This window comes from Leptonychotes weddellii, chromosome 7 (genome assembly GCF_054177405.1).
Source record: "Leptonychotes weddellii isolate Sample4059 chromosome 7, ASM5417740v2, whole genome shotgun sequence".
Taxonomy (NCBI): Eukaryota; Metazoa; Chordata; class Mammalia; order Carnivora; family Phocidae; genus Leptonychotes; species Leptonychotes weddellii.
This window is the reverse complement of record NC_138375.1, coordinates 90970990-90984790: the sequence shown is the minus strand read 5'-3', so window position 1 is coordinate 90984790 and position 13801 is coordinate 90970990.

Sequence of the window (13801 nt, the reverse complement as noted above, 5' to 3'; positions counted from 1 at the left end):
GGTCACTACCTCTGCTGCGAAGTCATCACTAGTTGGGGATGCTGTGTGGGTGTCACCCAAACCCCTCCAGCTACGAAGCATCCATTCCCCCCAGCTACTGGGAGTGCTGGGGGCCAGATGCTCTCAGCTTAGTCTCCCTTCAGACTTCCTCGGGATGAAGGGAGCCTTACCCAAGTTCACACACCTTCCTGAAGGCATCTTACGTCCAATGACTGGTTGATGTGGGAGGATGGAGACCTGACCTCTTCATCCCAATTCAAAACAATGCCAATGGACACAGCAGTTTCAGAGTTCCCCTTCAGGTGAGCTGAAGCCTTTGTTGGCACTTTATCACAGATCACCTTCTCGCTCTGCCCTATCCACGCTCCCTCATTCCCTCACAGGCATTGACCCCCAGAGCACTCCCCACGAAGCTTCCTGCACACAGACTTCGGCTTCCTGGGCGACCCAAGCTATGATACCATAGCCTAACTTCTAATGTCGTGAATCGTTCCATGTGATTTTGAGCTTTATAATGAATGGAAGCATGTACTCTTTTCTGTCTGGTTTTTTGTTCAACGTTATGTACATGGGGTTTATATGCCTCATTGTATACAACAGTAGTTTGCTCTTTTTAGTGTGGTAGAGTAGTTTTTAAATGCGTAAGAATTTCTGTTGGTGTAATTTCTAGCGGTGTAATTTTTGTTACATAAGGTATATTTACATTCAGTTCTAGTCGATATTGCTAAGGGGTGCACGAAGTATTTGTACCAGTTTATTCTAAATTAGCAAACCATGAGGGTTCTATTTGGATTTGCCATCTGGACCTTTATAGAAAAGCTTTGCCAATCTCTGATTGAAGCCAAAGAATGAGAAAAGCAGGGGGGAAAAAAAAAGTCCTAAGAGAGAAAAGTACCTGATATGTCTTCAAAGACTGGTAAGAACACCAGTTCTTCTAGGTAGTGGAGAAGAATACGGTTTCTATCATAGCTTGGCAAAGTTTTTCGGAAAAGGGTCAGATGATAATCTTGGGCTTTGTGGGCCTGATACTCTCACTGCAACTCTTCCACGCTGCCCTTGGCGGCTCAGAAGCAGCCACAGACCAAGAGTAAAACATGAGGGTAGATATATGCCAATAAAACTTTATTTTGGAACACTGGACTTTCAATTTTATGTCATTTTCAGGTTGTCACAAAATAGTATTCTTTCGATTTTTTTTCCTGCCATTAAAAATTATAAAAACCTTTCTTACCTCATGAGGTAAACAAAAACAGGTAGTGAGTGAATACGGCCCGCGGGCCGTAGTTGACACTTTCTGTAGATTGTGGAGACCTCAATAAAAAATCTGAACTTCACTTGGGAAGCAACATATTTAGGATTTTCGAGGAAGAGAATGATGTGTTCAAAGCAGTGTTTGAGGAAAACTGAGGTGGGAGCAGCACGTAGGATGGGCTGGAAAGAAGGAGATCAGAGGCGGGGAGCCAGTCAGGAGGTGGTCTAGATGGGCCTCTTAAGGACCAGTGAGGGTCTCTAACCTCACGGGATGAAAGAGATGGGTGTATGCAAGAAGATATTAGGATGAAGTAAGAAAAGGATTTGATGGCTGGTGAAAGAAAAATCAGTGTCTGACACCAGGGTCTTGAGCATGGGAGACTGGGTGAATGAGGCTGATGATAAATTGGGAGACAGGACGGCTCAGTCTTGAGGGCGTGGGCCCTACACCAAAATGCTTGAGCCCAAACCTGGCTTCCCAACCCACTAGCTGTAATCTGTTTCATTCTCTGTAAAATGGAATTAATAATAGCATCTACTTCGTGAGGTTGTTAGGAGGATGGAATGAGTTAGTACATATGAAGTGCTCGGAACAGTGTCTGGCACATACATGCACTCAAAGGTCCTAGCTCTTATTCTTAATCATATCGTCTCGTGTAAAAATCACAGAAGTTTTAAAGATAGGAAGCAAGTTTAAGGGAAAAAGGGATATCTGGATTTCGATGGGTGTGCTTCAGTACACCCTGGGCAGCAGACAGACAGATTACAGAACGGAAGCTCAGAAAGGCCAAGGAAAGTGCTAAAGATGTGGATGGGTGTTCATAAAGAGAGCAACTTGATTCCATGGAGGCAGATGAGAATACTGGGAGGTCAAAGATACAGGTATATAAACATGCATGATGCTTGTTAATGTGTGTTAAGCAGACCTCAAGGTCTGCTTAAATCTCCTCTGTCTCTTAGTAGCTTTGGGTGGGTTACTTAGGTCTCTGGTACCTTAGTTTTCCCATCTGTAAAATGGGTATAACTGTAATACTACATGGTGTGGTTGTAAAGATTAAAAAAGTCAATGTGAGGCCCAAATAAATCCTGCCACAAAATGAGTGTTGTATAATGCTGGCCTTGACTACTCTGATGACATTTATGGGAACTCAAGAACAGAGAAGCTCAGGGGCAGGAATGACTGAAAAGCACGGAGGAATTCGCCCATTGAGATAGTCCTTATAGAACTTATCTCTCCACCTACTACACTGCATCAGGATGAGGAAGAATGATTCTCTGAGGAGAACTTGATCAACTCATTTAAGATCAAAAAAAAAAAAAAAAGATCAATGGGCAAAATCCCAAACTCTCTATTTAAATGCTGTTGACCTAAATCTGCAGGATGACAATGTCCCTAGGAGCAGCCCCTGGTGCTTTTCAAGTGACACTGGCTGGGCTGGCTAGAAACTCCTCTGACTTACATAAATCTCCTCCTTCGTGAGGCTTGCAGAAAACCCCCAAATTGCTCCTTTTCACTTCAGGGGGGAGGGGCTGCTCGCTCATCATTTCTGAGAAAATATCAGCCCCGCCTCCAGCTCGCACATGTAACTCTCTATCACATCAATCAGGATCTTACACTACGAAGTTGCTCATCTACTAATCCACACCGAGTGAGGTTTATTTCTTCTTAAGCTTCTTAATTTGCTGCTTGGAAAATTACTCTGGGTGGAGGCAATTAGTGTTGCATATTTTTTGAGGAGAAAATTGCAGCCTGGCCCACTCTGACCGTGTGGGTCAGGGATTTCTTCAGTATTCCATTCCTTCCTTCTCTTTGCTTTTTCTCTTAGCCCCTATTCAAACCATCTGGTCCCTTTAAAATTCCAAGATGATTTCCTTGTGCCATATTTAACGTTCATCAAAGCAACCTTTGGCAAAGGAGAAGAGCTTGGGCATAAAGAATATAAGTGACAGTCTTCCCAAATAGGATTGGCTTCAGGAAGGTTTTCCTTGGCTTTGCTAACTGATGTGTGGGGCTTTGGGGTGTGTGTGTGTGTGTGTGTGTGTGTGTACATGTGTTGGAGTGGGGTGGGGGTGGGGGTGCCTCAGTACAGAGTGGAGATGAACTCAGAAAACCTTTTAAGATTTTCTTAGTAATTACAGCCTCTCTAAGGTCCTCTCGGTCATTCCTGGAGAAGTCACGGTGGAAATATCTACTAGGCCAGCCAAGTAAAAATCACTGTAGGGACATGGTCTTAATTCGGAGCCACCAGGAAGCAACTCTAGGTCCTGTCGCATCAGTAGCTTTGCCTTCTGTGCTTGTGAAGGTAACCGTACTAGCCGGCAGCGGCCTCTGCCTCCACTCTCTGCCCATCGCAGCCACAGGCGCCCTGTGACAATAGTGTCAACTGCCCACCCGCGCATGGATGCACCTACTTGGCAGAGAGACCGTTCTTGTGCCTGAACATCTAGCAGTGGGGAGCGGAGTTGCAGCTCGTGTTCAGACCCAGATTTTGTGGTTCCTGGCTCTCATGATTCCTCGGAGATCATTGTCCTGCTGAGACATGTTCACTCCAGACATGTGGGAGATTCTCTGATAGCCCCTTTACAGGACATGGGATAGGGGTCTTTGGATGCCAAATCATCTTTACCTTTCTGGAGTGGAAGGCCCAGGACCTACTAGAATTATGGAGGAAGTAAGCAGAAAAGGGTCCAGAAGGCTTAATGGTAGCAGGTTTTGTGACAACTTTAGGTAGAACCCAGCAGGTCTGTCCTCCAAGTGACCCTAAAGTGTGATTTCAGTGAAGCATGTTCTCTCCTACTGGTCACAACTCCTTGTCCTTTCTCCTGAGACTTGTTTCTGAGAGTTTGATTTTTGGTACCTGGCCCCCAGGATTGTGAAAAATCATACCTTTTACAGCCCTCACCCTGTCCTTGAGAGCAGAAAGAGAATCTGAGCTAAAAGTACACTCCTGAGCTTCAGTCCCTGGAGATTTATTTTCTTAAGAGTATTTACTGGCTCAGTCAGTACAAGTGTGACTCTTGATCTCAGGATTGTGAGTTCGAGCCCATGTTGGGCATAGAGATGACTTAAAATTAAAAAAAAAAAAAAGAATACAGTATTTACTGTTTACTAAAGGAGAGAGCATAAACGTGTCCTCTATCTTTATCTTCAGATATGTGAGAATGCTATTGAATTGTAATCAATAAGGAGTATAGCCTCAGTGAGTGGAATATCCTTTTCTCCCTGGATGGATTATTATGTTTCTGGAAATCAGTGGGAGCATTTTCCTAACAGGGCTTGGGTCTGGATTCTATAATACTTGGAGTCCTTCAGTCGTCCAATTAAGTCTTCCCCACAGACCCCCCCCCCCAACTTTCTCACTCATAAATCTGATGCTGCTTTGTCTGAAGGATAGCAGATTTGCTTTCATTTTCATTTGAGTTTGAAGTGGGAGGTTGCAAGGGTAAGGTCTGGACTCTAAGAGTAAGTATAAGTTATAATTATATTTCTTCACATTATGCCTTTGATTATGCTTTGATTTGATGGATTGCACACCCCCTACTGCACACACCAGGATCCTTTTGAAAAAACTAAATACACATATTTTCATTAACCTTCCCAGCGACTTCCCAGAAATACCTTTTGAGAAGTCTCCCAGTGTTACATGACAGCCTCTCTTGCTAAATTCTTACCTCAAAACCACAAAATTACTAATAAGAAATACGTTTAAGAAGCTTGCAACATTTCTCTTCCAACACAGCCTCTTTGGGGGCCACTGGTGTGGCCATTTTGATCAAGCTGATCATTTGCTTTATGCAAATACCAGAATGGACTGATGATTGCCTCCCTGAGGTGATTCTTCCTTTGACTGAATGGATGAATATGAAATCAGCAATTTATTGGAGCTTGTACAGTGATGACCTCAGGGTCACCATATCTGAGTCCAGCAGCCACTTCCTTGTTACATGACCACAAATAAAATCACTTCCTGTCTATGGTGTTTTGTTTTTTTTTTCGTGTCTGCATTTTCATGACTGTAAGATGATAAGCAGAGAACTCCACTTGTTCCCAAATATGGCCAATCAATATCCAGAACTGGTAGGCTGGGATAACTATTTTTAAGAAACAATAATGATAATATTGTTTATTATTGAAATAATATTGATTATTATTTTTAGCATTCATTTGCCTTGAGTTGATAGGCATGGAATATTTTGCTTTAGGGACTGAAAGTGGAGGGAGAACATTGAGAGGGCTTGTACATTTATTTGAGGTTTTCAGTGTCCTCAACCCTGAGAGAGCATGAAGAGACAGGTCACATGGAGGAGTGCCTGTTATCTGTTCCTCAGCCCTATCCTTCACTGCTGTTCAGCTCCCCAAGGAGTGGGGTTAAAACAGCAAGTTAAAAAGCTGGATTTCTGAGAGACTTTGTGGGACTCCAGGCAAGGATAGTGCTACTTTAAGCCTCAGAGTCCTTGATTTGAGAGGAAAGCCATGTCCCCATCGCTATATGGAAACTGGCCCCCTTTGACACCGCAGAACCTGACCACAACATTGGAGATAGGAAGACAGCGCTTCAAGTGAACACGGGCATTTCCGCACAGCAGGGCACATGGTGGGGCAGTGGGCTGTGGGTGTGGCTGAGGCCCAGAGGGAGTCCACGGCACACAGTGAGGGACAGACGATGGCTCATACGTTGTTCCCAAGAAACAGGAGATTCTCTTTAGGAGTACCAAGAAATACCTGGAAACAAAACACTTGAAAGATGGGAAACGAGATACTTCATAAGCAAGTGGGGGAAAAAACTCAGAATTACCGATACCATTGTGATTTCATTTGTGGCTGCAGAAAATAGTAAATCAAAATTGTATTAAATATTTTAAATTAACAATACCAAGCGTTGTCAAGGATGTGGAGCAACTGGAATTTGCATACATTGCTCTTGGGAATGCAATATGGTAGCGTCACTTTGGAAAACAGTTTGTCAGTTTCTGATACACATACATATAACTCAATCCCATGCCTCGGTGTTCACCTGAGGGAATTGAAAACATGTATCTGCTCAAAGGCTTGTAAAAATCACCTTCCAATGTAGAAAGGGTATTTTATTAATATTTGTTTTGCTATTTTTTAAATGCTAAAATTTTTCTTTAGATAATTTTACTTTTAATATTTTGAGCGACTCTGGACTTTTTGGGTTTTTTCTCCCCTCCACATCTTTTTGGAAACCTAGAATACATGAAATGGAGCTCTTCCATTGGTATTATTATGGACTATTAAAAAGTATTATGAGCCTTAATGAATGAGAAAAGAGACTGCAGACTCCAAATTGGTACATACTATTGCTAGGTAAGACATCCTCCCACCAGTACCCTGAAAAAGTTCTAGGTTTTTAGATGATGTGTGTGTGTTGTCGTCTCTGAAACCTCTCAAACCTCAATAGGACAATTATGATTCTCACTTCCTTTGATTTTTCTTTCAGATTACTTTTACATGCAGGCTGTCTTTACATGTCTAAATATTTAACCACATCAATAGAGCCCTCTCTTAGTTTTTTTCTGGAACGTTGGATTCTCTGTAGCTACCCATCTTGACCCCTGACATCTTTATATGCAGAGAACAGTGGTCAAATCAGCAATCATTACTCTTTGGTTTAAGAGGAGGTCAGACAGGACAATGAGCTAAAAGTCAAGGTAACAAAAGAACTGAAGGCTCTAGTGGGTCCTCCTCACAAGTGAGTGAACTTGATTCTTGCTTACTGAGATGTGAGGAATCTTGGGCTATTTCAGGAATGTCAGCAATTTTGCCCTAAAGCAACTTTGATCTTGTTGCCCCTCCTCAAGCTTGGTCATTAAGGGAAAACATGGAGACCCAGGGATGCCTGTTACCAGAGAACCACTACTCCTCGCTTAAATAAATCTCCTCCTATTGTTCTCTTTTCCTGGAAGAAAAAACACCCATTCTCCCAACTCCCCTCAGAAGAGCTCCAAAACCGTTTACTCCGGCTGATGGCCTCACTAAGAGGAATGCCTTTGAAACTAGTAAACAAAAGCCAGAGGAGAAAAACTGAGGGTCTCCAGCCACACAGGTCTCCTCCCTGCTGTCTTCTCCAGCCCATGCACAAATCCCAACAGAGGTGGGATTTCCTGGGGCTTTAGGAAATTTCTTAAAAAGGGGAAAGGGGGAAATTATGTATAATTTCTATTGTATCTAGTCACAAAAAAGTAATGCTGTTTCCCACCCTTTTTTTTTTTTTGCTTTTAAGCTTTGAACTTTTAATAGTGGCAATTAATATGAATTAGCCACAACAATGACATTTTATGCTTCATTCTTCTGGAAACAACTAGTTTATGAATGATTAGGCCTACTTACCTCCTAGAGAAGTCTGTGGGAGTTCTCTGATGAAGAAATCCTCCCAAATTCTCATGTTTCCCCATAAGCAAAGATCAAAGCAAGAATCCTATTGTCTCCGTTTTAATTCTGTTTCTCAAACTATAACGTGAGCAGGGTCCCCTTTCAATCAGATTCTCTCCACATATGTCTGAAGTTTAGGATCTGTCATCTACAAGGTTTAGAGATTTGCATGTATTTTATTGTGTTTTCAAAAATTAAGAGGCCAAATTCCCTAAGAGCAATTACTAAGACTTGTTTGAGTCCCTCACCTTAGGAAAAGAAATCGTCAGTACACTTGTTCAAACAAAATGTTGCCAGTTTTCTTTATTTTATAATCTTATAAAAATGTTTTACTTACACCATGGGATTCTGAACATGTTTATGAACATTTTCCAAATGTCTTGAAGTCCAGAGTTGGGAGCCCAGTCATTGTCAGTTGATGAGTTTGGGGGAGCCATTGGAGGGCATGATAGCCTTGGGCCGGCTTTCCTCCTCTCTCCCCACTCCCCAGGACACCATCTCTCCAAGATCTTCTGAGACTTTATGAAGTGCTAGCAATGCTGTACTCAGTGAAGGACCTTTAAAAGGAAGGGAAAAAAGGGTACTGAGCAAGATTTACTTATCCTGGGATGATTTAAGAAATAGATTAGGGCGCCTGGGTGGCTCAGTCGGTTAAGCGTCTGCCTTCGGCTCAGGTCATGATCCTGGAGTCCCTGGATCGAGTCCCGCATTGGGCTCCCTGCTTGGCAGGGAGTCTGCTTCATCCTCTGACCCTATCCCCTTTCATGTGTTCTCTCTCTCTCATTCTCTCTCTCTCAAATAAATAAATAAAATCTTTAAAAAAAAAAAAAAGGAAATAGATTAGAATTCGGCAGCATGGTAGGCCCACTTTGTTGAAGCTCCATCATCCCACTTCTTAGGATAGATTGGGGAAGCATTCAGCGCTACGTCACCTAGAAGCTAATTCATACACACATTGATGGAACTCACCATGGTATTCAGAATTGCAGCGGGCCCCCAACCAATGATAATGCATGCTTACAAAACAAAAACATGCGGCACTAATTATTCAATTTACAAAGCATTCATGTTTAGAATTTCTTTACATGGCATTTAAAGGGGAAAGTAATTTACATAAGTTCAAATTATGCCTACAGTTTTATGAACATACTTATGTTGCATACAGTCTCCATTCCCCTTCCTCCACTATGACCACATCCACAAACACACACACACACACACACACACACACCTGTGCACATATGCTTAAACTTCCCTCCCAAGCAAGTAGAGTCATAAGAATAAAATAAAGAAGGACCTTCTTGCTCTCCTATGATCATTCTGTCTTCCTCCTAGAATTGCAATCTGATGCATGAAGTCTTTTAGATCTCCTAGTCCAGTCTCACTTTACAGATGAGAAACTAAGGCCCAGAGAAGTTCAGTGATTTGGCCAGAAGTCACAGAGTTCATTAACAGCAGAGTTGAGACTAGACCCCAAGCTATGAGCCTCACATCAACAGCCTCTGGTCTTTCCACGAAACTCTGTTCCCACACCTGGGCAGACAAGTGCTTCTTTATTCAGAGACCTACAGAGACCTACAGAGAAGACAGCTTTACAGCCTGTCCAAGAAATTCATTTTCCAATTTCAGTTGTGTACACTCTCCCTGAAGCCTTCCTCTGACTTTATCTAACCTAATCAGAACTGTCCACGTCTTAAGAAAGAAGGTCATGTCCAGACGGAGATGGGTTAAGGTGGTCACCAGTTAAGGCAGCATACCACTTCTATATAAAATGGATAATAACCTAACCCTCTAGGTTGGGTGTGTGTGTGTGTGTGTGTGTGTGTGTGTTTAACAAGGCTGAATATTCTAAATTCCTCAGCTTTGTCTCAAAACCCTATGTTTTATTCTTAAATTATCTTTATAGATTCCTCAGAACCCATCCTACATTCTTAACATCTCTCTTGAATGGTATAGCTCAGATTGAGATAGAGGATTGTAAACAGGCCCTGCTCTGCTAGGTGGTGACCTTTGAAGAAAGGTAGCGCAGACTAACTCACAATTTCAGCTGTTTTGTTTTACAAAATTTTAGTACTTTCCTTTGATTAGAAGAAAATTCCCACAAGATTAAATTATTTCTTCTTCTTGGCAAGTATGCTAAAGCAGCCATTTATTTGGGGCTATGAGCAAAAGCATGCAGTTTCCATCATTATGACTATTGTTGCAACAAACTTTATTTTTAAACTACTTAATATATGACTTCTTAGAGGCCTGATTTGTCTGTTCTTTGAGGTGGAAATATTTGTCACAATCTTGTTCTGCTGCCCAATAAATCAAAATGTTGAGCCTCTTGTAATAAAAATAGTTGCTTTGAAGTATAACCTTAAATGTCTAATTTCCTACCAGTAATAATGAGGCTTTATCCAGCCATTTTGGGGGACTGAGTTTTCTCTCTTTTTTTTCCCCCTCTCTTCTTTTGTTTTTCTAACATGTGGGCTGTCTAATGACAGGATTTTGTATTCCAGATGTTTTGGCGAGAGAAGCACTAAGTGACGGGTACACATCTCAGACTTTCATACCACCCAAGTGGCTGTTACGTCACTGGCCAGGGTGAGCCTATCCAGACTATCTCTACCACGCCCCCCGGTCCCCACTTTTAGTTCATATTACGAACCCTTTAGTTATCAACACAAAATAACAGAAATTCTTTTATGCGGCCATTACACAGACATCCAAAGAAGGGGAAAAGAATCTAAAACCACACAGAAGTTTCAACCCATGTGGTTTTAATAAGAAAAAAAGAAAGAGATGGTTTAATTAAGTAATAAGACCAGACTCCCTGGTGGTTAATAAGGTAATTTGCCACATGATTAAAGGTATATGCAAGTGGAATTTCTGTGCTAACATTCTCGCTCAAATGGAGGCTTTTTGGAGACTGGGATTGTTAGTCACTTGAATACTAGGACTCTGGAAACAAGAGAAGAGCGACAAAAAATAGTCCCTTTTGAAATTCTTTCACCATTATCCAATCTTTGCAGACAGAGGAAACAGAGAACCATATGGGAGCCCACCATCCAGCAGCAGGGCGAGGGCACCCCTCTGTGTTCTCAGCACCGTGAGGCTCTCCAGGGGACAGAGACCAGGTCCTGCTCTGACCGTTCCCTGGAATGACTGAGCACATGTGAGGGTTTGACACACGGAAGCCTCCAGGACCCTAGCTCAGTTTTAAAAATGCTTCCATTTTTTTATTTACCATCTATCTTCCTGCTTCTGTCTCTCTTCTCTCCACATCCCACTGGTATGTCTCCATTGCTTCTTGAGGTCTTTTCCCTCCCTGGGGAATTCTTCCTCAGCTTTGTAGAGATTCAGGTGATGTGGTTGGTGTAGCCGGCCTGGAGCCCCTGCTGCTGGGTAAGCAGGGACGGCTGCCCAGCGGCTGGCAGCGGTGGGGACACTTGTTCCAAAGTCCTCTGCCAGACTTCTGTGTACTGACAAGCTGAACTGTCCTCCCCGATCCAGGCTCCTGGCTGCTGCGAGCTGCGTGACCCCCCGGAAGCACTTCTTATTTGTTGAATGAAGGTACAATCATTCAAAATGCTCTCTAAACTCCAAGGTGCTACAGACACAGGACAGATCATTGTCATTATCTTCTCTCTGCAGCATCTTCCACGTGTCCCCAGGGGGCTTCTTGTCTTGGGGAAAGAAGGTCCCTGCCAGGTCTCACAGTCTATAATTCTTCATTCATTTATTTATTCATTCACTTTTTTGATCAACATTTATTGAGTTGGGGCTGCTACAGTGCCTGGGAATGCAGACTCCCTGCCCTCATGTAGCCTCCTTTCTGGGAGGGTGACAGACAAGAAACAAGAAAACAGCTAGGATCACTAGAAAACATAATAAGTGCTTGGAGAAAATGAATAGGCTGATGTGGTGGGTAGTCAGTGAGGTGGGAGCTGCTGTAGGCAGGGCGTCAAAAGAAGGCCACTCAGATGTGGGGCTTTCCGGCTGTGATGCGCAGGCTCAGAAGGACCAGCAGCACAAAGAGCAGCAAGAAGCCTATTCTGAGGGGAGGGGTGAGGCCTTCCCCTGGGAATAGCTTGGGGGTGGGCTGAAGGAACAGAAAAGTGGCCCAGTGTACCTAAGACCAAGTGAACCGCTGAGATAAAGTCAGGAAAAGAGGCAGGGGCCAGGTCATGCAGGATCCTGCAGGCCAGGGTAGTAAGTGCAAACTTTATGCCAAGTACAAGGGGAGCTATTAGAGGTGCTGAGCAGGGGTGTGGCGTGACCTGACGTACGCTGTTAGAATATCAAGCTGATGTGTGGAGAATGGACTTTATGGGTGTAAGACAGAAGAAGGAGACAGAGAAGAGAGTATTGAAGTAGTTCACAGGGGCAGTGAAGGTGACTTGGATGAGGAAGAAGGCAATGGATAAAGAAAGGAGTGGGGGGCGCCTGGGTGGCTCAGTTGGTTAAGCGACTGCCTTCGGCTCAGGTCATGATCCTGGAGTCCCGGGATCGAGTCCCACATCGGGCTCCCTGCTCGGCAGGGAGTCTGCTTCTCCCTCTCCCACTCCCCATTTGTGTTCCCTCTCTCGCTGTGTCTTTCTCTGTCAAATAAATAAATAAAATCTTTAAAAAAAAAAAAAAAGAAAGGAGTGGGAAAATGGGAAGTATAATTAGGAGGCGGAGCTGAGATGGATTACAGAGGGTCTGAGTGTACATGCCGTGCACATTATCTGGATAGGCGAGACGGTGGGTGGGCTGGACCGTGGGCACAGTGGAAGAGGAGGAAGAAGAGGAAATTCCAAAGAGGCTCTTTCTCTTGTGACCTGTTCTCTAGGAAGGCTGTGTGTGTGCGCCTCCCAATTAGCCCCCTCCCTGTCTTTTGATGCAGAGGGAGAAGGGGCATCTCTAAATAAACCGTGTCCTGACCACATACGGCTAGGTAAATGGAAATCAGTATATTGATTCCCTTGAAAGGGCACAGGAAACCAACATGTGTTCTAGGCACAAAATCATCTTGTTTCTGGCTGACCACAGACACCTCAGTTTGGTTAGTGTAGTCTCTATCCAGCCAGAACTGAACTCAGACGTCTTAAGAGCACTTGGGCTTTTCCTAGACATCCTAAAGTCAAACAACTACAGCTGATAGAACATGAGAATTGTAGTCCTCTGCTCATTCTCTCTATCTCTCAACTTTTTATTTTGAAATAATTGGAGATTTACAGGACATTGCAAAGATATGACAGAGAGTTCCCATGTACCCTTAACCTAATTACCTCAGTAGTTATATCTTGCATAACTCTAACATGATATTAAAACCAGGAAGTTGACACTGATACATTGTATGTGTATAGTTCTGTTCCATTTTATCACATGTATACATTTCTGTAAGCACAAGCGCAATCAAGATACACATCACCACAAAGATCTCCTGGCACCAGTATCTTACCAGTTCGAGTGAAGTGTAGAAGTCTTACCTCCCTTTAAGTCCCCTCTTGGCCCCTGCCTACTGCCATGATTCACAATATAATTGTCTCAAATATTTCACCTACATACATTGAAATCCACATCACACAATGTTATGCTTTTTGCTTTGACTGACAAGTATAATTTAGAAAACTTAAGGAAAGTCTATTTTATTTATTCATATTTTTACTCTTGCCTTTTTTCTCTCTTCCTTCCAGATGCTCTAAGATTCATTCCTTTCTGTTTCAAGAACTTTCTTTAGCCATGCTTTCAGGGTAGGTTTGCTAGTGACAGATTCTCTTGGTTTTCCTTCATCGAAGAATCCTTCTCTTCCCGAAGGATAATTTCACAGGATACAGAATTCGGAGTTGACAATTCTTGTCCTTCAACTCTTGAAAAATGTTGTGCCACTTCTTTCTGCCCCTCCCCCCACCACACCCCCAGTTTCTGATGAGGAATCCACTGTCATTCAAACCTTTTTTCCTGTGTTGGTAAAGTGGCATTTCTCTCTTGCTGCTTTTTTGTTTTTGCCTTTAGTTTTCTGATGTTTGATAATGTGTCTTGGTGTGGATTTCTTTGGATGTTTCTCGTTTTTTGTCAGATTTGGGACGTTTTCAGCCATTATTTCTCTGAGTACTTTTTTCCATCTTACCCTCTTTCTTGTCTCTGAGACTTTGATGACACGGATGTCAGATCCTTTGTTATAGT